This window comes from Myotis myotis, unplaced genomic scaffold (assembly GCF_014108235.1).
Source record: "Myotis myotis isolate mMyoMyo1 unplaced genomic scaffold, mMyoMyo1.p scaffold_m19_p_11, whole genome shotgun sequence".
Lineage (NCBI taxonomy): Eukaryota > Metazoa > Chordata > Mammalia > Chiroptera > Vespertilionidae > Myotis > Myotis myotis.
The window spans coordinates 43,719,146-43,743,087 of NW_023416315.1; the positions used below are offsets into that span (position 1 = coordinate 43,719,146).

Consider the following 23,942-nt stretch of genomic DNA (forward strand, 5'->3'; position numbering starts at 1 on the left):
TTCCCAGGTAGGGATTTTCCCCTGAAGTTAGGGAGGGAATAAAACCTCTTAACTAAGTGCCAGGTGGGTAATTAATCACTTTAACTACGAACAATCATGCTTAAGTTACATAATCTTTACTCCCTGGAATGGAGATAAGAAACGCCCTAACCTTTGTAATAGAGATTGATAGGATTGAATCAACTGATATAAATACAGATGTAACAAGACAGCAAGACACAGAACTTAGAAGACAGAACTAAGAAGACAGAACCGAGAAGACAGAACCTACACACAGAACTTAGAAGACAGAACGTACACAGAACCTACACAGACAGAAGAACTTCGCTGGAAAGAACATGGCAAAAGATCCTGGACTGAACCTGACTACAGAAATTGGCAAGAGAACCTGACTAGAACCTGGTGACTGGACCTGGCTGGAGAACCTGGACAGAACCTGACTGGAAAACCTAGCGAGGGAACATGGCTACAGAACCTGGCTGGAGAACCTGGAGAACCTAGCAAGAGAACATGGACACAGAACCTGGCTGGAGATCCTAGGCAGAACCTCTCTGGAGATCCTGAACAGAACTTGGCTGGGGATCCTGGCTAGAGATCCTGGCTAGGCTGCTGATCAACTGAACGCTGTCTCCGTGTCATTCCTTCTTCGCCGACTCCATCCACACCTTTGGGGACCCCTGGACCTGCTGGGGTTGGACCCCAGCAACCCTGGGTTTTATTTAGTAAAAGAATATTTCTAGCCCTGGCCAGTGTAGCTCAGTTGGTTGAATATCCACCCATGCACCAAAAGGTCGCCAGTTTGATTCCTGGTCAGGGCACATGCCCAGGTTTCTGGTTTGGTACATACGGCAGGCAATCAATCAATGTTTCTCTCCCACATTGGTACTTCTTTCTCTCTCTCCCTCCCTCTCCTTTCCTCCCTCTCTAAAAATCTATAAAAACACATTTTAAAAAATGAGAATAAAATTTCTAGGTAGTCCGGTGAATATTTGAGTGTGTGAGGTGGGTGGATAACATACCAGTTTTGCTGACCCAAATATCATATGTCAAAATAACCCATGTGTGGGCAGTTCATAATTTCTTCCTCTGATAGGAGGGGTATTCCAGTGTGATTCATGGGAAAGCACAGATGGCCTACGTGGACATGCAGCAGCATGTGCTGTTAAAGACCAAGTTCAACCTGAGAATCCTTTGCCTCCTTCTGGGAAGAGCTATCACCCTCCTACAGGAATGGTGATTTCACTGTCTCATATCTACCTACATGTCTATTACATAAGTGATTCATTTATGCTTTAATCTTTAAAAACACCATATTGCAAACCAACACATAGAAATCACTGGAAACAATATTAAAAGGAAGTATTATTTTATTCTCTTCTGGAAACTGCTGAATTACTTTACTATTCAAATCGTTAATTAATGATTTCCCTTGTATGAACAACATATAGAGGGTAAAGCTACATTTTTCTGTCCTTTGAAAACGGAACTTGAATGGTTAATATGATTCCAGCATTTCTTAATTCTGCTGACTGAGTGTCTTCTAGAATCATAGTAACTGTCCGCATGGTCAGGTTGCTTATATCTTATAGTCTGATATCAGCTGTTTCCCAGGACAGTGCCTTGGCTCCCTAACACCCCATCAGATCTATTGATTCTACTTCCTTTCCTAATTTGAAGATTGCTTTCTTTTCTGCCCTATTATATTTATTCTCCATAAACCTCTCCTCCTGGTCCCAGGTTAAGTAATGTTTTCCCTCTAGATTATTCAGTCCTTTTGCCTGTTTGCAGATAGCTACTTTGCCCATTAACTTGTTGCTCAGTCAAGCTGCGCTTGTTTAGTGCTTTGATCTTTCCTCACAGATCATTTTCTCTACATCTTAATCATTCTTCCATCATGTCTCTGAACTCCTTCCAGCTTATCTGAACCTTTGGATAATGAGATGCCTGTGTCTGAACACCAGGTGCCGTCCCACCAGTTCTGTCTAAGAGGGCTCAGGCCCCCAGCGCTGCTAGCGGGCCTCCTTGTTCCGCGAGGTACATTAGAGAGGCGCTGCCTGTCTTTACAGGCAGAGTCAAGCGTGGCTGCCTCTCCCTCATTCTGCCACTCCCTTCTGCCTAATGCTTTTTCCAGAGTAAAGATCTCAACTTTTCTCTTTCCCTATTTCTCCTCCAGTTCTTACTATAATTCTCTCTCTCTGTTCTTTCCTGTTTTTATCTTACTCTTCCTGCCTGACTCATAATCTAATTTATCTGTTTTTTATTTCTCTATTTCTCTCTTATTCTAACCCAATATCTTACCAGTTCTACATTTTTATAGTTGGTGCTAATTAGCAATTTCTGCCACTCTGCATGTGCATATCAACTTCTTTTAAACCTCCATGGGGAACGATACACTTGTTCCCTACTAATGTCTTACTATAGTAGGCAGGTTGACAGGCATAAGCAAAGCAAGGACCATGGGCCAGGTATGGAAGGCCCCGGGTCCCTAGCAATGGGCAAAACTGGGCTGGGACCTCACCCCTAGGGTGACTTTTCATTCCCTAGGGTAAAGCTGGTCATGCAGTTTAGACCCTCTGGCCTTTCATATCACTGGTCATGTTGCTAGTCACGTGGGTTAGACCCCCTTAGAGGGGGAATAAATAAAAGGGCCAGGGAATAGCTCTTAAGCATCAAGTCCCCAGGATAATGAGGTTCTGACCACAGTAAACACATCTAGGCCTCAGTTGTGTATCAGCTTCAGGCCCAGAAAAGCAGCAAAAACAGACAAATGATGTCAAGGCTGACATCAGGACCGGATGCATTGAGTGATAACCCCCTGTCCTGGCCCCAACCAATCAGGGGAGACCATGAGGACACCTGGAAGGCTGATGACTATTCTATGGAGATCCTCCCCCGACACTGCAGCTCAAAGCCCTCAAGACTAAGGACCCAGTATAGCTCCCTATATGGAGCATGCCCTTGCCTTACCACCCCCTCCCCCCCAGGCATGTTTTCCTTGTCTCTCTCTTTCTAAGCTCCAAGGGGCCTTCTTTTGCCTCTGTTTTTTAAATAAACTTTCTCTTATAGTTTTAGTTTTGACTCTAATTCTTTCTTGGACAGAACTCAAGTACCAGGGTTGCTGAACCGAGGGCCAGTCTGACTCTACAGCTGGTGCCATTTTCGCTGTCAACAGTACCTTTTCTTTTTTTATCAGATCAACTAGAGGCCCGGTGCACAAAATTCATGCAAGGGGCTCGGCCCTTGTAGCCTGGCTGCCTCGTAGCCCTGTGGCCCCACCCACTGGTCATTCTGGAAGGTCGTTCTGCCTTCTGGTCTAATTAGCATATTAGCACTTTATTACATAGGATAGTTTGGCATCATTCTGTTGAGCTTGAAAGATTAATTTTATCACAGTTGTTCAGAGAATTGAGCTATCAATTATTTTTAAAACTATTGTTTGCAACTAAATAAAATAACATTTAGTTCAATTTTTATTGACAGATTATATATATTTGGGGAAAGATAAGATAGGTATTACATTTCTGAAATTATTACAATGTAAATTATGGCTTAAATACTAGTTAGTCCTTCTTTCTTTCTTTCTTTTTTCATGCTATTCTTTCCTCTCTTTCTTGCTTTCTTCCTCCAATCCCACAATGGTTACTGAAATCCTACCATCTACAGGATAGTGTGAGGGACTTGTGTTCATATACATAGCAAGAGTGGAGTTAAAAAATATGATGAAGGCCTGGTAGATGGCATGCAGGTTTGGGGTGGAGGGGGTCAATGGGGGAAAAGGGGGACATCTGTAATACTTTCAACAATAAGGATACATTTTTAAAAAATTATAATTGAGAATAAGACAGCATTTTACTACAGTTATAGGAACAGTGAGAGATAAGTCCCAAATAAAGTTTTAGATCAGATTTAAGAGGACCTTGAAAGCTTGAAATGTGTATAAAACAATAAAAACCCCTCACCCCATTTTTTCTGTTGAATGAATTTTATAAAAACCTTCAAAGTATTAATATGGTTTGTGTATGAATGGAGAATTGAAGTGAGAGAGACTATAAAAGGAGCTAGGAAAATATTAAAACGGTCTAGGAATTAGATAATTCAGACAGATAAGGATTAGAGCTTGGAAGAAAATTTGAGTCTGGTACTATGGATGTGGGAACCAACTTTAAAATCAATGGCCAGTCAAGAGTGTTGGCTTAAGTCTTACAATCTGAAGTGTTTTCATGGTTAATCCAGGCTCCTGAACAATCTTCTGTGACTGCTGAAGTAGAATATTTGGACTCCAGGGTATGAAAATTATAATTATTACTATTCCCTCAATTGATTCATATTCTTGAAACTGGTTACAGTATTTTCAGGTGAAAGAGCAGTCATTGTCAAAATAAGTTAATTTTAGGGTCAAGTGTTAGTAGAAAAAGAAGGGATAGCCAAAGGGGGTTAATGGACAAAGCTTCCAGAATCACTGAGGGGAAAAGGAAAACAGTGGCTGCAGTGAGGGAGTGATGTAATTAACAGAGCAAACAGTTGCTGGGAATTGGGTGAAAGAAGTTAAAGGAATTTTTAAGAGACCTAGGAATCTGGGCTTTTGTTTTTTAGTAACACTTTTGAGTAATGTTGCAAATATCAATGTTTTCTGGGTGATTAAAGTGAAAAGCTGTTGGGGAAAGGAACTACACTGGCCAGCAGAGATTTTTTGTTTTATTTTGTTTTTACTAAATAAATAGTGATACATATACAGCTGTAAATTGATGTTGTTCATTTACTAATAAATTCTGGGAAAGAAAAAATGAAAGGCAGATCATATTAGGGCACAGTGCAAAAAACTCAGACATGAGAATATGAGTGAGCATTTAGATATGCACAGGGTTTGGGCAAGGGTCACACAGTGGAGAACAGACACATAAATTGTGTGGTGGAGAGCTGTTTTAGGGTTACCAAATTAACCTATTTATATGAAAGCATATTTTTAGGAACTTAGTCTCACTCGGAGAAGTTAATTAAAATTCTCTCTGTTAATATTTTGAAAATGAAATCTTTCATTTGAATTATTTTATACTACATCAGTATTTTAACATCAAAATTGTTACCTTATTTGATTCTAGCATTACTTAGCTACTGCCAGACTTTTAGTATGGACATTCTTTATTCATCTAAGCAAATAAGGATGAATCTTTTGTTCTTATAAAATGAAGAAATATAATCAAAACCAAGATTTTTTAAAAATCTGCTTAAAAGGGAGACTTGTATTAAGGGTCATGACGCTTTCTATATTTCAAAGTGCCATTTATTTCTGAAGCCAGTTAGCCTCTGTGCACAATGACTTCCTGTGTTTATCTTCATAAAGAGTAAACGATTATGCAAACTCACTTCCACGTGGGAATTGTAGAGCCAAGTGTTAATGACATCATCATTCCAAACAAAATGTGTTAGAACCCTTACTTCTGGTTATAGGTTTCTTGAAATTTCCATGAATGGCTTGTAATCAATAAGATATTTATATGATATAACTATTTTCTTGTTACTATCTGTTATGCTAATGATTTTCTTGGTTGACAGGTTGGTCATTTTATAAAGATGTGTCATTTTCGTCACCTTTGTTAGCTATCTTTTTTAATATCCTCCATACTAAATAAATATGGATGACGTACAGGTAATAGCTTTGCCGAGAAATGTAAACAACACATAAGGGACAGAGTATGCTTATAAGCTGGTAAGCATCTTAAAATTTTTCAGTATTGACTTAGAATATTGTCAAGACCATAAGCCTTAAAGAGAGAGTTGTTTTTTTCAAGATAGAATTTTGGAACTTTATACTCTTGTTTAAGTTGATAGAATCAAGCTCTAGCATTCTACAAACTAATAAATGTTAGAGGCTGCTTTATTATATTAAGACATACTTATAGCATGAGATATAAATATATTAACACTTTATTTTGTTTACATGTAGCATTTCTAAGAAGCTAAAATATATGTCAAAAATAGATGATAAAAGCTACCGATTCTTCAGAAGAAAAATCAAAATCAGCTAAATTTGGATTTTAAAGTACTGTATATCAGGTAAAATAAAAGGACTTATAAGTGCGATGAGTCATATTGTTCACTCCTATTTTCAACATATCAGCATTAAATTGTTGTTTATTTTTCTAACGAACAACCAAGGATTATTTACTTGTTCTATGGTAGGTGCAAACATCACCCTGTAATATTAGGTTCTTTAATAAATTGCATTCTGTTTGAAGAGCTAATCTGCATTAGAAATACAGAAATACCTAAGATAAAACATTCATTTCTATAAATATGATACACCTAGAAGATAAATAGGCTGTGATTGTTTTATTATACTTCTTCAAACAATAAATCTGTCTCACAGTCAACTAATTATGTAAATTAATCATTCACAAAATGTATTTCATGAACACCATCAGCAGGGGCTACTCACTTATTTACCTCTAACTGAAGATTTGTGTATACTTGCAGGTTGCCTTGTTGCAAACATATTAAGTTTCAGTCTGACTCAGTGTTATTAGGGGTTTAATATGTACCCATGGAAAAGAAAATAACGTATTGACCCATCAGGGAGATTAAAAACTAAACCAGAGCCTCATAAGAACTAAATTCTAATGGACAAGTTAAATAGCCCCTGAGTGATTTAGTGTACAGTATGAAATGTATTGTGTTAATTATTATTATCTTTTAGCAACATATCTTACATCGCAAGAGAAAATGTAAATGTATCATGCTAAAATGTTTGGAGGTGAAGTGTACTGATATCTTCATTTCATTGACAAATGGATAGATATGTGACAAGCAAATGTATATAGAAAAAAATGTTAATTGTAGAATCCAGGTATAAGTGTATGGATGTGTGTTGTATACTTATGTTTTATGTATATTTGAATAGTTTAATAATAATATTTTGTAAAAACATTTGAACTTATACTGTTGTATAATTTTGGAAAACAATCAATGTGATAAAACAAGAAAGTAGGTGCCAATAATAACATGACACAATTCCTAATAAGTAGAAAGAAAAGCTATGCCATATTTTAAAATGTAAAGTATATTTTTAAAGTAAATCTGAACTTGAACAAAATTCCTTTCAGAGTTATGTTATTTTTTTAAAGAAAGATTTTACTCTTTTCTCTAGATTATGTGTTTAAACCTAATTATTTTTTATGGCTGCCTATTATTTAGCACTAACCTAAAGTTATCACCTTGAGTTGTATTCTCGTCAATGGGCTTATTCAGTTTTATGATTCTCTCTGGTCCATTTACAAAGTGCACTTTATACTGCACTTCTAGTTCTCTATAAACAAGGAAACAATCTGTACTACTGTATTTCAAATCATTGCCATCCCGGCCATTACTCCATTGGCAATAAAAAGCACAAATAAACTGGGCAAGTGTAGTTCATACATGCTCATTTCTGAAGTGTTAATAAGTAAATGTCTGGTTAGCCTTGGCATAGAGGAAGCCAGCAGACCCCACACATGGTGGGATTTGTCTTAGATTTCTTGGGTTACCAAGAATATACTTCTCTGCCCACCCCCCTCTCTTTTATTAGTTCTTATATTACTTATCTATTAGTTTCATTCCATCTTTTTAAGAAAAAAATATTTAAGGAGTGTATTAAAAGGTAAATGTTATCAGCCCCTACGGTTATTCCATTCGGGGTGTTGGTCCATTGGTTGCTCTAGTCAAGAAGGAGACGTGGTTGTTGCAAGGTAGTCTTATTTACTTCAGCAAGTAAAGGAGACAGGATTCACATCCCACGCTCTGTCACCTCCAAGGGAAGCTTAGCCATTGCTTATATACACTATTTGGTCTATTACATGTTGATTTTTCCTTTGCAGTTGACTACACTTTCTTGGTTGGGTTCCTGTCAAGCTCGTCCTGTTTATAGATTCATCTTCAAAATACTGTGCTATGGTGTTTTTTTTTTTTGTTTGTTTGTTTTTAATATATTTTTTTATTTTTAAAATTTCTTTATTGTTTAAGGTATTAAATATGTGTCCTTATCCCTCCATTATCCCCCCCAACCACCACTCATCCCTCACCGCCCCCTGTTGTCCGTGTCCATTGGTTAGGACTATATGCTTGCATATAAGTCCTTTGGTTGATCTCTCCCTCTTACCCCCATCCTCCCCTACCTTCCCTCTGAGGTTTGACAGTCTGATCAATGCTTCTCTGTCTCTGGATCTGTTTTTGTTCATCAGCTTATGTTGTTCATTATATTCCATAAATGAGTGAGATCATGTGATATTTATCTTTCTCTGACTGGCTTATTTCGCTTAGGCATAATGCTCTCCAGTTCCATCCATGCAGTTGCAAATGGTAAGAACTCCTTCTTTTTTATAGCAGCATAGTATTCCATTGTGTAGATGTACCACAGTTTTTTAATCCACTCATCTGCTGATGGGCACTTAGGCTGTTTCCAAATCTTAGCTATGGTGAATTGTGCCTCTATGAGCACAGGGGTGCATATATCCTTTCTGATTGGTGTTTCTAATTTCTTGGGATATATTCCTAGAAGTGGGATCACTTGGTCAAATGGGAGTTCCATTTTTAGTTTTCTGAGGAAACTCCATACTGTTCTCCACAGTGGCTGCACCAGTCTGCATTCCCACTAGCAGTGCACAAGGGTTCCTTTTTCTCCACATCCGCACCAGCACTTGTCATTTGTTGATTTGTTGATAGCATTTTGACAGGTGTGAGATGGTACCGCATTGTCGTTTTGATTTGCATCTCTCGGATAATTAGTGACTTTGAGAATGTTTTCATATGTCTCTTGGCCTTCCTTCTGTCTTCCTTTGAAAAGTATCTATTTAGGTCTGTTGCCCATTTTTTGATTGGGTTGTTTATCTTCCTTTTGTTAAGTTGTATGAGTTCCCTGTAAATGTTGGAGATTAAACCCTTATGGGTGATAACATTGGCAAATATGTTCTCCCATGCAGTGGGCTTTGTTGTTTTGTTGATGGTTTCTTTTGCTGTGCAAAAGCTTTTTATTTTGATGTAGTCCCATTTGTTTATTTTATCTTTAGTTTCCATTGCCCTAGGAGTGGTATCAGTGAAGAAATTGCTTCGGCATATGTCTGAGATTTTGCTGTCTGTGGATTCCTCTAGTATTTTTATGGTTTCCTGTCTTACATTTAACATCCTTTCTTGATAAAAACTCTCATACCTCAACATAATAAAAGCCATATATGACAAACCCACAGCCTATATCATACTCAATGGGGCAAAAACTAAAATTATTTCCCCTAAGAACAGGAACAGGACAGGGATGCCCACTCTCACCACTCCTGTTTGACATAGTACTGGAAGTACTAGCCATTGCAGTCAGACAAGAAGAAGAAATAAAAGGCATTAAAAATTGGAAAAGAAGAAGTAAAACTGTCATTATTCACAGATGACATAATACTGTACATAGAAAACCCTAAAAACTTCATCAAAAAATTATTAGACTTAATAACTGAATTTGGCAATGTAGCAGGATACAAAATTAACACCAAGAAATCTATGGCATATCTATACACCAATAGTGAACTTATAGAAAGAGAGAAAAAAGCAATCCCATTTACCATGGCACCAAAAAATTAAGATACCTAGGAATAAACTTAACTAAGGAGGTAAAAGACCTCTACTCAGAAAACTACAGGACACTGAAAAAAAGAGATAGAGGAAGACATAAACAGATGGAAGAACATACCATGTTCATGGGTTGGTAAAATCATCATTAAAATGTCCATACTACCCAAAGCAATCTATAGATTCAATGCACTCCCCATTAAAATACCAACAGCATATTTCACAGACCTAGAACGAACTTTCCAAAAATTAATCTGGAATAAAAGAAGACCCCGAATAGCTGCAGCAATCCTGAGAAAGAAGAACAAAGTAGGAGGGATCTCAATACCAGATATCAAGCTGTATTACAAAGACACTGTTCTCAAAACAGCCTGGTACTGGCAGAAGAACAGACATATAGAGCAATGGAATGGAATAGAAAACCCAGAAATCAACCCAAACCACTATGCTCAATTAATATTCGCAAAGGCGGCATGAACATACAATGGAGTCAAGACAGTCTCTTCAATATATGGTGTTGGGAAAATTGGACAGATACATGCAAAAAATTAAACTAGACCACCAACTTACACTATACACAAAAATAAACTCAAAATGGATACAGGACTGTGCTATGTTTTAACATTTAACAGGAACAGCATTCAGTAAGAATGGTCCAGACTTGAGACCCTTTACCTAACAGTATGAGTTATTAATATCTTAGCTGTGATAAACGTATATCCTAGACAGTGCTAAGAAAATGATGCATAGAGAGATTTTGGAACTTCGAAAGTCTCTAATGTCTGTAACATCTGAACACTTCTCAATTCAGGAGGCACTGGGGAGATAGCAGCCTGGAGAACGGGTAGTCAGGAGTAAGCAGTAGGCACTGTGTACTGAAAAAGAGGAAGTCGAGAAGGGTCTCTGGTCTGAGGTGACAGAAGGATAGTTTTCCAAGTCTAGTAGTTTTTGGCTAATCTGTCGCCATACCATATGCAATATACTTAATAGATGTGATAAATTCAAAAGGATCTTGGACTATAAATGGTGATTAATAGGTTTCTACTATGGAACTTTACTTATATTTTCCATTGAAACAGATACAGTGTAAAGTCATTATGATGCCTGGTGTGTTCTACTTATACATTCTAATGATGTCACTAGGTTGGAATTCATGAAAATACTTACCTCTCTCAGAATTAGCAGCCATAGCTTTCTGATAATTACCCAATATGAACAAGTGCAAGTGTTCCAGTTACTGAAGCTAATTGACTTTGGTTTGCATAGGCAACAGAGCAAACTGATGCTATGATTTTTTTACTGTCTTATTTTTATAGAATAACAAAATTTACCATGTGAATGACAATCAATTGATCAACTTTTTTCTAAATATACCAGTATTAATTATTTTGATAATGAGATTATCAGTATACATTTGAAGGTCACTGGTGCATAATCTTAGCAATGTTCTTTTATTATTAAACTAGAGGCCAGGTGCATGACATTCATGCACTGGGTGGAGGGGGGAGTCCCTCAGCCCAGCCTGCGCCCTCTTGCAGTCCAGTACCCCTCGGGGGATGTCTGACTGTCAGCTTAGGCCCACTCCCCACAGTCGGACATCCCCTGAGGCGTCCTTAGCGCTGCTGTGCTCCCACAGGAAGAGCGCACTGACCACCAGGGGGAAGCTCCTACATTGAGCATCTGCCCCCTGGTGGTAAGTGTGCATCATAGCCACCAGTCATTCCACCTTTCTGTTGATTTGTATATTAGCCTTTTATTATATAAGATTATTACTAGCTATTGTACGCTCTATTAATATTCTGTTGTTTCACTGTTTTCCAAGCCTCATCAATGCCTCTCATTTTTCTTTGACTATAATATATGATTAACCTTTCACACACTTACTCAGCCTCACATCATTCCCATCTTTGCCACTTGTCATTACAAGTTTTACATGAGTTATGTTGTCCTCATATTATAAACTATTTCTTATTAGGCAAGAATAGGGATTTTTTTTTGGCTGCAAAATTGTTTAATTGGTTCATATTAGATCACATTTAGTTGCAAATATTGATATCTCTTTCCCTTGCTCATGACTAACAATGATCCTTCCCCATGCAGCTTTGGTTGAGCCTAATAATCAGTAAGAGGTGAATTCAGTAATTATTTATTTGCACATTTCAGTAAAATTTGTCCAACTGGTGGTTGAAATAATCAAAAAATAAGATCAAAAAACACCCTCTTTGGATAAACAAATACTTTCCTACACATAAGTGTAGGTGTAAAATAAAACAGAACAAGGAAGAGATCAAAGTGATAATAAATGGTTAATAAATCAAAGGGAAGCAGAAAATTGTACAGTGATGATAAAATATCCCTGTATTTTACTATCAGGCCATCACAACCATATGAAAATGAACAGTTATTATAATTAGAAAGAAAGCTACTTAGAGTATATAACACATGTAAGAAGTTTTCTCTGAAAATTAGTGCTAAGGACTTTTTCATTATTTTGATCAAAGTAAGCTCAGAAAACTTTTCATTTGTTTTATAGGAAATCTAAAATTTGTGAATTTATAATATGAAATAAAATAAAAAAGTTAATTATTTAACATCTTTTAGGGAAAGTTTAATATAAAAGCTTAGATGACCCTTCAATTCAACATAATGAATTGACTATGAAATGTTAATGCAAAAAAAAAGTTGTACAGAAGCTTTAAGAATGCAGAAAGATTAGTATTCAAGTAAACTAGAATTAAATTAAAAACTACATGCCTGAATGATCATCACACATGTAATATACATGCATTGATTATGGACTGCCATTTTGACCAATATAGAAATATATTCTTGTCTAATTATTAGCTTGTTTGGTGAAGAACTATATACTTTCTGGAATTGATTTTGAACATAAATGCTGTTTGTTAAGAACAGTACACTGGTTTTTGTTTGTGTGTTTGTTTTGTCTTAATTTGAGATAGGAATGGATTTCCAGAAATTATTTATATATGTGTAAATGTGGAGAAGTTTGCATTGTTTTATTGAAGATTTCCAAAGTAAAGAATGAAGGAAAGAATACAGATTTTGCAGGAACAAAAGAAGGAATGAGAAAATGAACAAACTTTATTAATACCAACAATTTATTTTCTCTATTTAATTTTTACATAGGATTTCTGTGGCAATTTTCTTTTCATGTGGCTCTAGATACCTTTTAGTCTCAGTAATGTCAGATGACCTCTCTAATTCTATAGATGTTCATGTGTATTGCTTTGTTGCAGGCAACAGTGCTATTTAAATATTTATATTGCTTAGCATTTGAAGAAAGTTTAAGGTGTATTTTAAATATTATATTTGGGTTAAATTATTTTAAAAACTTTAGAAACATTGTTTTGAAATATTTTGTTTGTCTCACATGTGCAATGAAAGACATTCACAGGAAACACACAATAACACCACACCACAGGGGGAAGTCAGTGTGAAGAAAGCCAGCTTTGGACTCTTTCCAGTGGGGCTTAATTGTACTACAGTAAAGACATTGTTACACAAGGCTTCTCCCACCTGGTGAACTTAGACTCAGAAAACAGCAACATAGAAAAGCTTCAATGGCTATGATTTTCTGGCTATAAATCTAGCAAAAGCTGGAAAATATGGAAGACTAAAGGTGGTATCAAAATGAAGCTTGAAGATTAAGTGGTCAATTAATTAGTATATTGTGTAGACAAATTCTCCTTCAGATATGATTTGGTGAGTGATCTTACTTGCAGTGATACATTTTCAAATTTTCTAGAAAAGCATTTAGAATGGCAGCTCCCAAAGTTTTTTGGATCATAGTCCTTTAGCAACTCAGTATTATTTTCTTTGCACCATTTAGGCAGAAAAACAAACAAAAACCAAGAACTCTGTTTATTAGTTACAGAGAAATAACGTTATTAGTTACAGCCAAACAACCTAATACATATTCATGTCCTGATAACCTAAATTGAAAGAAAAAAGTAAAATTAAAATGTGTGTGTGAGTGTGTGCATGTGTCTCCGTGTCCGTGTGTATGTGCCTGCTGGGCACTGAACACCTTTTCAGATCTTGGAGACAGATTGAATGCCACCAATTTTATTACCTGTTCCCCCTGGATTTTCAGCACGTAATGGCTTTTTATCTCATCACCTGCTGAAAACCCAGCTGCACACATCTCTGATGCCCTCAGAAGGAATGTTGCACTTTCTAATGTTGAAACTGTGAAAAACCCTGATTAATAGTTTGGCAACTATTGTTGAATTTCAGTGTCTGACAGATGCTGAATGCTGTTGTATTTACCTTGAAATATTAAAATATCCCAGGGCAAGCCCTGTGAATTCACTTAGCATTCCAGGGTGTCCTGGCACACAGGTTTGGAATCCCGAATTTAAGCTATTGATTGAATGCCAATGTGAATCATAACCCCTAAATCTTAAAACTGAGTAGTCAAAAAGCCTCTGCCACAGTGAAAGTGAATGGAAAACACTGTAATGATGTTATAAAACCTCATTTCTTAGTCTTTGATCTAAGTATTTTCTCCTTTTCTTGGTTACAGCAGATATTTCTCAGGAATCACAGGGTAATTTTCTGTGGCTTTAGAAATTCGACGTTAGCATACATGGTGGCTGTACATGGTCCCATTATCTTTGTTTGAGGCAAGTGTTCCAGATAGATAGATAGATAGATAGATAGATAGATAGATAGATAGATAGATAGATAGATAGATAGATAGATAGATAGATAGATAGCTGGCTGTATTTTTATTGATTTCAGAGAGGAAGGGAGAGGGAGAGAGAGATAGAAACATCAATGATGAGGGAGAATTATTGATCGGCTGCCTCCTGCATACCCCACACTGGGGATCAAGCCCACAACCCGGGCATGTGCCCTGATCAGAAATGGAACCATGACCTCCTGGTTCATAGGTCCACTGAGCCACGATGGTCGGGCTATTTTTTATTTAAGCCTCATCTGAGGATATTTTTCTGTTGATTTTTAGAGAGAGTGGGAGAAAGAGAGACAGACAGAGAGAAATATTGATGTTAGAGAAACACATCAATTGGTTGTCTAATGCATGCACTCGGACCAGGGCTTGGGCCAGGGAGGAGCCTGCAGCTGAGGTACTTGCCCTTGACAGGAATGGAACCTGGGACCCCTCAGTCCGCAGGCTGAGGCTCTATCCACTGAGCCAAATCCGTCTGGGGCTCTTGTATATTTTTTATGAAAACATTATCAGTGTCTGTTAGAACATTTTTAATTTTGACATGACATTTTAAAAGTTGGACTAAATATTTTCCAAAGTTTCTAACTATACTTTTCCACCTTGGAAGAGCTACTTTTTAAGTCACCATGATATACATCGTACTGAGAGGAGACTTTGTCTTCTCATGTGTGTATCCTAACTGCAAATAAACCTTGGGGTGCTCTGAGCCAGATGATTTGAACTAATTTTCCATTTTATCTCATTTTTGTATTTCAGTAATCCAGTTAATTGTATAAATATTATTTTTTAAAAAAACAAATATCTTACAGAAATGTATACTTACTTTCAGCTAAGGAGCTCAGTGGATCTTATGTGGATTATTAGAAGAAATCAAGTATGATTATTTTAAACTAAATTATATACATTTTTTGCACGATAAATCACGAGAGCTATGACTGCCCCCAAGCAAAGGCTCAGTACAGAAAACTAAAGTAAGTTATATATATTTTTTAAGTAAAAAGAAAAACAGGAAATATAACAGCATAGAGCTCTTCTTACATAGCTCAGGCAGGACTAATGCTGATTATTAATATTGATACTTAGATCCTGCCACTGATATGTTCATGACTTTGAATTCGAATTTTGAGTTATTCATTCTTCCCACCTGCTCATTTTTATTCTTAATTTCCTACCATCAACTATGTCAATAAATGCCCCATACCATTACTTAGATTAAGTCATCATAACATTTGGTTGTGGTAACAAATTAGCTGGCTTTAGTAGCAGGGACAGTTTGTTTAATTTTTATATTTGTCACCTACTAACTAGACAATAGGTGTTTGAGGGAATGAAACCCACAAATAGTTGGGCAGGCTGGTTTGTCTGGGACATTGTGGATTCTCTCAGCTGAAAGACTCCTAAAACTCTACAGGGAAACTTAGCATGGAGTTAGCCCTATGAATGAAGGCAGTTTGGCGGAAGGGCACTTCACTTATGATATATGAACAGAGCTGACTGGTTATTTCATATGCAACTACAAGAGCAGAAAGCAATAAATTAGCTATATTTTGATCTGCAATGTATAGGTAAGTGAAACATTAGGAGAAAAAATAATATGTAAGTAATAAGGTACGAGAAGAAAAAAAAATTAGTTTTTTTTTTCATTTCACAAAATCCCATCAACTAAATGTCAGAAATGAGTGTGTGCGCCTAATGTGTATACATATATAGATCTACATATGCATTTGTGTGTTCCCAGATTTTGTCTCTAAATTGATTGTGTCATTATAGTTTTCATGGTTGGTTTTGGATTGCTTTCTGTCTAGGTAGCTAGTAGCAGGCCTATAGATAGAGATACATTTATAGATAAAGATAGGGGTAATTAGAGAAATGGACACAAATTCTAGCCCTGTGACTAGAATCGTGAGGGAATAATGTTAAAATTGTGATTTGCAGCACTGTGAGCCCCTTCCCTAGACAAATAAGTAGCATTTTCCTGGTTTATTCATTTAATCCTAATACTACACAAAAGTGCCTTCGTTTGGATATTCTATTCCTGAGGCTCTTTCCACGACTTGTTCCTATGACTTTTCAAATCCTGTGAGCACCCACACAGATTTGCAACTTCCTTTTGTAGCCTGCTTCAAAAGTCACTGCCATGTTACCAGAAGTATCTGGAAATTTTGTGATGTATTTCTCCATCAACACATATTTGTAGACCTGAGAAAGTTGGTTGTTGTATACTACTCCATTTCTTTTACCTATGATGACTGCCAACATGCTAGTTTTTTTAAAAGATCTAATTTCTTTCTACCAATACAATACCATACGTTCTTAAATGTAGAATTAAGTAAAATATTTTAAATATGATATGTGAAATGTGATTTTATGTGGCTATAATGAAACTATAAAGTATTATATGAATAGTTCTATATAAATAGATTGAATTATATAGTTATACCAACTAGCTTTTCTTAATGTATACGGGTTTTGAATCTCTCAAAGTTTTGTATTTGTGTCATCAAAAATAAGTTATTTTTGCAAATACATTATAATTTTTTTTCAATATAGATCCTTTTCCCTACCAGATATTTTTTGCTTATTTTTGGTATTAAACACAGTCCACTATTTTGCTCAGTAAGAAGGTTGTCTCCTGATAATTTTCTGTTCCTTTTATGAGAGTTCTTTCTTATGAGTTGTATTTTCAAAACCCCAAGTTTTCAATAAGGCAGCCTTTGAAATACCAAGGTTCCTAATTTGTCACTTAGTTCTTAAATACTTTTAGTATGAAAAATCAACAACAGGAATAGAATACAAATATATCAATATATTCTGCTTATATTGTTGTTTTATTTAAGGACTGTATTTTTGTCTATATCCTACCAAAACAATAAAACTTTAAAGGCACCTCTCATATGTTATTCAGACCATCACATTTGTGTCAAGACTTTACACTTATATTTGACTCAATTCATTCATTTACTCATTCTTTCTTTCATTCTATACAATAAATTTATTGAATGTCTCTTATGTACCAAACATTATACCATACTGGGAAGTTAGATAAGGGATAAAAAGTAGGAGTAGAAGTCTCTATCTCATAATTTCTGTACTGAAATGGACCATTCCAGGAAGAGGTTAAAAATTTGGAAGATAGATTGTCATGATTTTGTCATTTATAGTCAACAACGCAGAGCACTGAAACACACCTAATGAGATTTCAAGGATTATATTTTTCCTTCTTGCCTTATAAACAAATAAATTAAACCAAACTAAACACTAATAAAAGCCAAGCTAGGACTTTGTATATTTTCCAGCTGCTCTAATTTCTCTCCAAAACATACTTCTTCTCCTTACAGAAGTCCACTGGCTGCCAAAGCCAGGTTGATCTGTAATGGCAGCTTCTTCCATCTTTGAAGTGTTAATCAATGATTGACATTAAAGTAGGAATCCATGGCAAATCCCAATAATATCCTATGAGATATGAGTACTTGCTTTACATGAATCTAGTGTTTCAAAGTAATGGTGAAGGGCACAGGGCAGGTAAGAAAAAAATGCAGCTTTAATTTTGGGCTCCAGACTGACTTAAAAATGTTTGTTCTTGAAAAAATTCTGTGTGTAAATGCTTGACTACCTTGCTAAAGATACAGATATTCTGATCGTATAAATTGTTCATTTTTCTTTCATGTGAAGTCTAAGGCAAAAAATATGTAACTCTACCCTGGCAATCCCTTCCTCTCTACCACACATCAAGATATGTTTTCTATCTCTGGGACAAGGATGAAGGGTGCAGATTTTGACATCCTACCTAAGTTTTAAAGCTAGCTTTCAATTCGCTTTTTATTTCATTTACTTTAATCACTTTTAAAGTAAATATAAAAAGTGATACTAGGTTCAGTTATTAGGAAACTTAAGTTTGTTTGAAACAGCTATGGTCCATTCAATTCCCCTTTTGTTATAGATATTATTAAATCTGAATACAGAACAAGTATTTGTAATGGAAATTTAGAAATCAAATTGGGGAATGCCGAAAGTGTAAAATGCACAGCTGTTTTAGGACACTTAGTAGGAATAAAAGTATTTGATTTATACTTTTTCTATTGATTAGATGTTAGAATGATGATATTTTAATATACTGGATTAATTAAAATATATTACTTTTTACTTTTCATATGTAGCTACAAAAATTATTTTTAAGTAATAATATGTATCACATATTTTTGTTAGACAGCACTTGGATATATTTTAGAATTGGATTATATTACATACGAATTCTATTTTATGTTATATTTTTAAATAATCTTGAAATAACTTTAGTAATAAAATCATTAACATTTATTTTAAAGCTTATATTTTAGGCACTCTGCTAATCACTTTATAGTCTGACCATATGAGTGCTCCGTATCATCTCAGTTTTACACCTAATTGCATGTAGCATCATGACAGGTATCAGTAGGTGCTCATTATCATTCTTGTGAATGATTCATTTTTAAGATGATCTTTTTGGAAGTAAATTTTGCCTAATGGGTAAGATCTGAGTGACAGTTATTATTGAAAAGAGAAGTTTAGCAAATTATCTGAAGTAGACTTGCTTCTTATTAATATATCTTTTAAATATATTTTCACTGATTTCAAAGAGGAAGGGAGAGAGAGATAGAAACATCAATGATGAGAGAGAATCATCAATCAGCTGCCTGCTGCACATCCCCCACTGGGGACCAAGCCAGCAACCTGGGTATGTGCTCTGACCTAGAATTCAGCTATGACCTCCTGGTTCATAGGTTGATGCTCAACCACTGAGCCATGCTGGCTGGGCTAGACTGGCTTTTGATGTTATTTTTTCTAATTAAGGTGACACTGTCTTAGCATTTGGCATTACCTGAGAATTCATAATATAGCTCAAGAGAAAAAAAAATCAGGACAAATGTATAAGATGGGTTATATTTATTTTGAGAAAATATCATTCAGCCAAAAAGTAAAGAAAAGAAGAAGAAAGAAAAGAGAAGAAAAGAAAAGAAAAGAAAGAAAAGAAAAGAAAAGAAAAGAAAAGAAAAGAAAAGAAAAGAAAAGAAAAGAAAAGGAAAGGAAAGAGAGGAAAAGAAAAGGTTATTACATTCACATCATGTTGCTTGTCTGGTAATCTTTCTAGTGAGAAAGCAAAAGAAACTATAAAATTAAAGAAAATATTGACAGGTTTTCAGGCACTGAAAATGACATTTCACTTTCTTTTTATTTAAATATATATATTTAAATTATATATATATATAATTGAGCTCAGAGAGGAAGGGCGAGGGAGAAAGAGAAACATCAATGATGAGAGAGAATCACTGATCGGCTGCCACTGATCCTACACTGGGGATGGAGCCCGCAAGCCAGGCATGTGCCCTCGACCTGAATCAAACCCGGGACCTTTCAGTCCTCAGGCCGATGCCCCTATTCACTGAGCCAAACCGACGGGGGCCACTTTCCTTTCTTATGAAGAACCTCTTTCTGAGATTTCAGAAACCAAACAAATATCAAAAGCCTTTATTCTTCTTTCTAAATCTTGTCTACATCCTGCTTTCTGAGATCCATGATGAATGCAAATTAGGGGAAATGCCATATTACCATGGAGAATTATTAAATAAAAACAGGACAGCCATCAGATAGCTAGATTCCTTATTTCCCTGATGTAGTCTGTGTCTTTAATCAATACAGTATGATATCCTCTGAAAGTTTTTATTATGGAGTTTTAAGTAAGGTTGTAATTTCATGTCTAGAGAAATAAATTTTGACTTTTAAAACAATCAAATTCATATAGAATTAACTCTAGCTGATACTAAAGTTGTAGATAAAACCAAGCATTTTCTCAACATTTTACTAGGTATTTTTATTAAAAATCTGTTATTTTGATAAAGAAATAACTCCTCAAGATTTAAGTAAACAATTAAATAATTTAAAAATTGGGAGAGAAACACCAAATTATCTCTTTTAGTGATATTGATATATTGTTGCTTGGAAACTCTTACACACCCAAACAAACCAAAATGCTTTGCCAATGTCCATATAATTTATAGAACCATATTTTTTTTCTTCTCTTATTTATTACTGTTGGGAGGTAACTGTTAAAATTTAAATTGTACATTAGTGTATTAAGGCTCTGTTTAAATGCATATTTTAAAATTCTGTTTCTGTTCTCTTTCTTTGAGTGCAAAGTGCATTGCACACATCATAAATTAATACTGAACAATCCAAATTTACCCCAATAGGGTCTCTCAGTGCCGACTTCATAAACTCAGTCCTTGTTTATTCTGCGTGTGGCCACTTTGGTTATTAGTAGTGGTTACACTGACTGCTTTTTCCAGATTTATGAGACCTGGCAAAAACCTTGAGAAAACAGAGCTCAGCTTCCCTCTTTAGAAAACATTATTAGATACTAAGTAAACATGAATGTAGGTAAACTGGTAGTACTCAGCCCAACATTAATACACCTTTATTTAGGTTTCAGTCTGATGGGTGAAAGAATGCACTGGGGGCAGGGGCTTGCTTTACAGAGACCACAAAGAAGGTCCATTTAAATAATAGCTGAGACTTTGTCCTTAGAACACCTTCATGCTCATTCATGAAGAGCCATGATCCTGTGCCAGGGCAGCATGCATCATGTCCTTCTCCCAGTGGAGGGAGATCAAGAGGACACTCAATCTTTTTAAAATCAGCACAGAACCCCTGAAAGCAACATGATTAATTTTCCCAGGATTTCAACAGAAGCTTTGAGACATAGGCATACTGCACAGTTAGTAACGCATGGTTTTCAAATAACTTATAATTCTTGATAACATTGAAGTTATGAAGAGATGAAAGCATTTTTTAAAGGATAACTTGAACCTATCTCTTGCCAACAAGTTCATGGCCTGAAAAAGAAAAGAAGGGATACTTTTTCTGCTAGATTAAAAATGATAGAGACGCAACTAGGTAGAGTGTGTCACACAATTAAATCCTGAGTTGGACAAACCAGCTGTCATGAGCAGTTTGGGGACAATCCTGAAAGTTTTTATATGGACTGGATAATTTAAAAAATGCAAAGTTATTGACAGGCAAACTAGAAATAATTAAGTTACAAATAGGTTGCATAATATGTATTATAAGTTCATAATAAAATATATTTATATATGCACAGAAAAATATGGAAAGATGAAGATTTTAACAGTGATAATTTCTGAGTGGACATGGATAGCAATTTAAAGTTTTTGTTTATTTTTTATTTGGCTTATCTGTGGTTTAACTGTGTAGAGTGCAAGCATACTACTTTTGTTGATAATTAAAATCTATTATTAATAAAATAATTAGCCAGTAGTAAAATTTACTTTGTTGTTTACGCTAAGATATGGATATTGTGAAATAATATAAAGAACCTGTAGTCTTTAGTCAGTGCAGTAGGTAAAGTCTTTGTTTTATTGTGTAGAATCCCATAGATTTTTTTTAATGCTATGAAATTGGTTTTTCTTGATACCACTCAGACTTTGCTAAGAAATTTCAGGTCTCTTTCTCTACCAAAAAGAAGAAAAACACAGATTTTTTTCTTATGGGGAGAATTCTAAATCCATTTTGAATTTTGTTGTTTTTAGGGTAACAAAATAAAAAACCTTGCTATAAATACGATTTTTTCAAACTCCTTTTATTTCCATTCCTAGTCATATTATACATTCATTCTTTCAGCAGTAGGCCATTCCCTCAGGGAACCTTTTTGAAACTTGGTGAAATAGATTTGGCTCTTATTAGGGACTCTGTAGTAATCAGAAAGTGTTAATAACATTATTAATAACTAGAGGCCCAATGCATGAAATTCATGCAAGAGTAGTAGGCCTTCCTTCCCCTGGCTGCCGGCACCGGCTTCCCTTTGGCACCTGGGACCCAGGCTTTCCTTGCAGCCCCAGCTTCATGTGGAAGGCTGTCTGGAAGGATGTCCAGTCCAATTAGCATATTACACTTTTATTATTATAGACTAGTGGCCCAGTGCACAGATTCATACACATTGAAAGGAAATTAATTAGAAGGTGGCTGGCAGGGTGGGACTGGGAGAGATGGGCCGGACACACCCTGGAGCCAACTTCCCATGGTCCCTCCTTGGCCAGCCACACATGGGGAGGAGCCATGGCTCAAAGGGCATCTGTGGCGTGAGCGGGGACCCTCCGGCAGGTGGGGTCCATTGGCCTGGCCTGTGGGGCCTGTGGGGATTGGGCCGAAACTGGCTCTCTGACATCCCCTGGGGAGTCCCGGAGTGCGAGAGTTGCTGTCACTGGGCAGCTCCGGCGTTGAGCATCTGCACCCTGGTGGTTAATGCATGTCATACCTACCAGCAAGTCAGCTGGTCGCTTAGCCTTTTATGTATATACATATAGATAGATAGATAGATAATCATGTCTTGCAAGTTGTAGACTATTGATTCTAGGAAATAAGCAATAGATTCTGTCCAGAAATCTAAATATATAAAAGCCTAAGTGACCGGCTGACTGGCTGGTAGCTATGACACACACTGACCACCAGGGGGCAGATGCTCAATGCAGGAGGAAAACCACAGACATGGAAATATGGAACAGACTGATGAATCTCAGAGGGAAGCGGGGGGGTGGGGGGGGGGCAGGAAGAGATTAACCAAAGATCTTATATGCATAGTAGAGGCCCAGTGCACAAATTTGTGCACTGGTGGGGTCCCTCAGCCTGGTCTGCGGGGATCTGGCCAAAACCAGCTCTCCAACATCCCTCGAGGGGTCCTGGATTGCTAGAGGGTGCAGGCCGGGCCAAGGGACCCCACTCGTACATGAATCCGTGCACTGGGCCTCTAGTAAGAAATAAAAACTCAGCTGTATTAGGTTCAACCAAATTGTGTGATGATGTTTGAAGTGACAGATGAAGAAGGTCTTAACTTTTTTTTTTAATGTCAGTGATCCTGCACACATTTGAACAGTAAGACACCTTAAAGTGCATCTTCACTAGTCCTTTCATTTAAGAATGAGGAAACTGTGATTCATAGAGAGTTAATTTGCTAACAGTCACACTATTTGTTGGCGGAGTTTAAACCAGAATTTAACTTACATGATCTATTCTAATACTGTGCATTTCACTCTGCACTAAAATTTTTTCCATATTTTAGGACAAGGAAATGCAGAAGTGTTATTTACTAAATCAATATGCTTTACAGAAACTCATATTAAAGTGAAAACTTCATACTAAGCTGATTTCTCTCATATGATCAAATATCTCCCTCTAAAAATTCAAGACTAGTAACCTTAAACACATTAATTAGTTCATGTCCATTGATGTTATAAGCTTACTCAGCCCATTATATAATACTATTTAATGTAATTAGTTCTCATATTCAGAGTATATGTTACTCTTCTAAGAATTCAAGTCCAAATAGTTCCTTATTACTCATCTCAAAATTGAGTGAATATGAGTAATAATTTGAATTTCAAAAATAAACAACTCTTTGCTAGGTTCTGCAAAAACTTGCTTTGTGTTTCTCTTTTCAATTTTCATGTCAACTGGGATATTATGGTTTTTAACCATTTCATGAAAATGCATTTGAATTCTTTTACTATCCCACTTATTATATCAAAGAGGAGCAATGAGTGGTAAAATAGAATATTTTTCCCTTTATGTTAACAAGTGTATTTTTAAAAAATGC

At 36.1% G+C, this 23,942-nt stretch overlaps 1 protein-coding gene across 3 annotated transcripts in view; it reads left to right on the plus strand.

Moving 5' to 3' along the window:
- SEMA3D (semaphorin 3D) overlaps positions 1-23,942 on the plus strand; it is a 196,806-nt gene that overhangs the window by 27,271 nt on the left and 145,593 nt on the right. The window contains exon 1 of one of the 3 annotated variants that reach the window (XM_036328332.1): positions 5,943-6,054. The exons of the other annotated variants lie outside the window; for them this stretch is intronic. The gene's annotated coding sequence lies outside the window, so the exon portion shown is untranslated. Of the gene's footprint in view, positions 1-5,942; positions 6,055-23,942 lie in introns of those variants that run through there. 3 annotated transcript variants of the gene reach the window in all.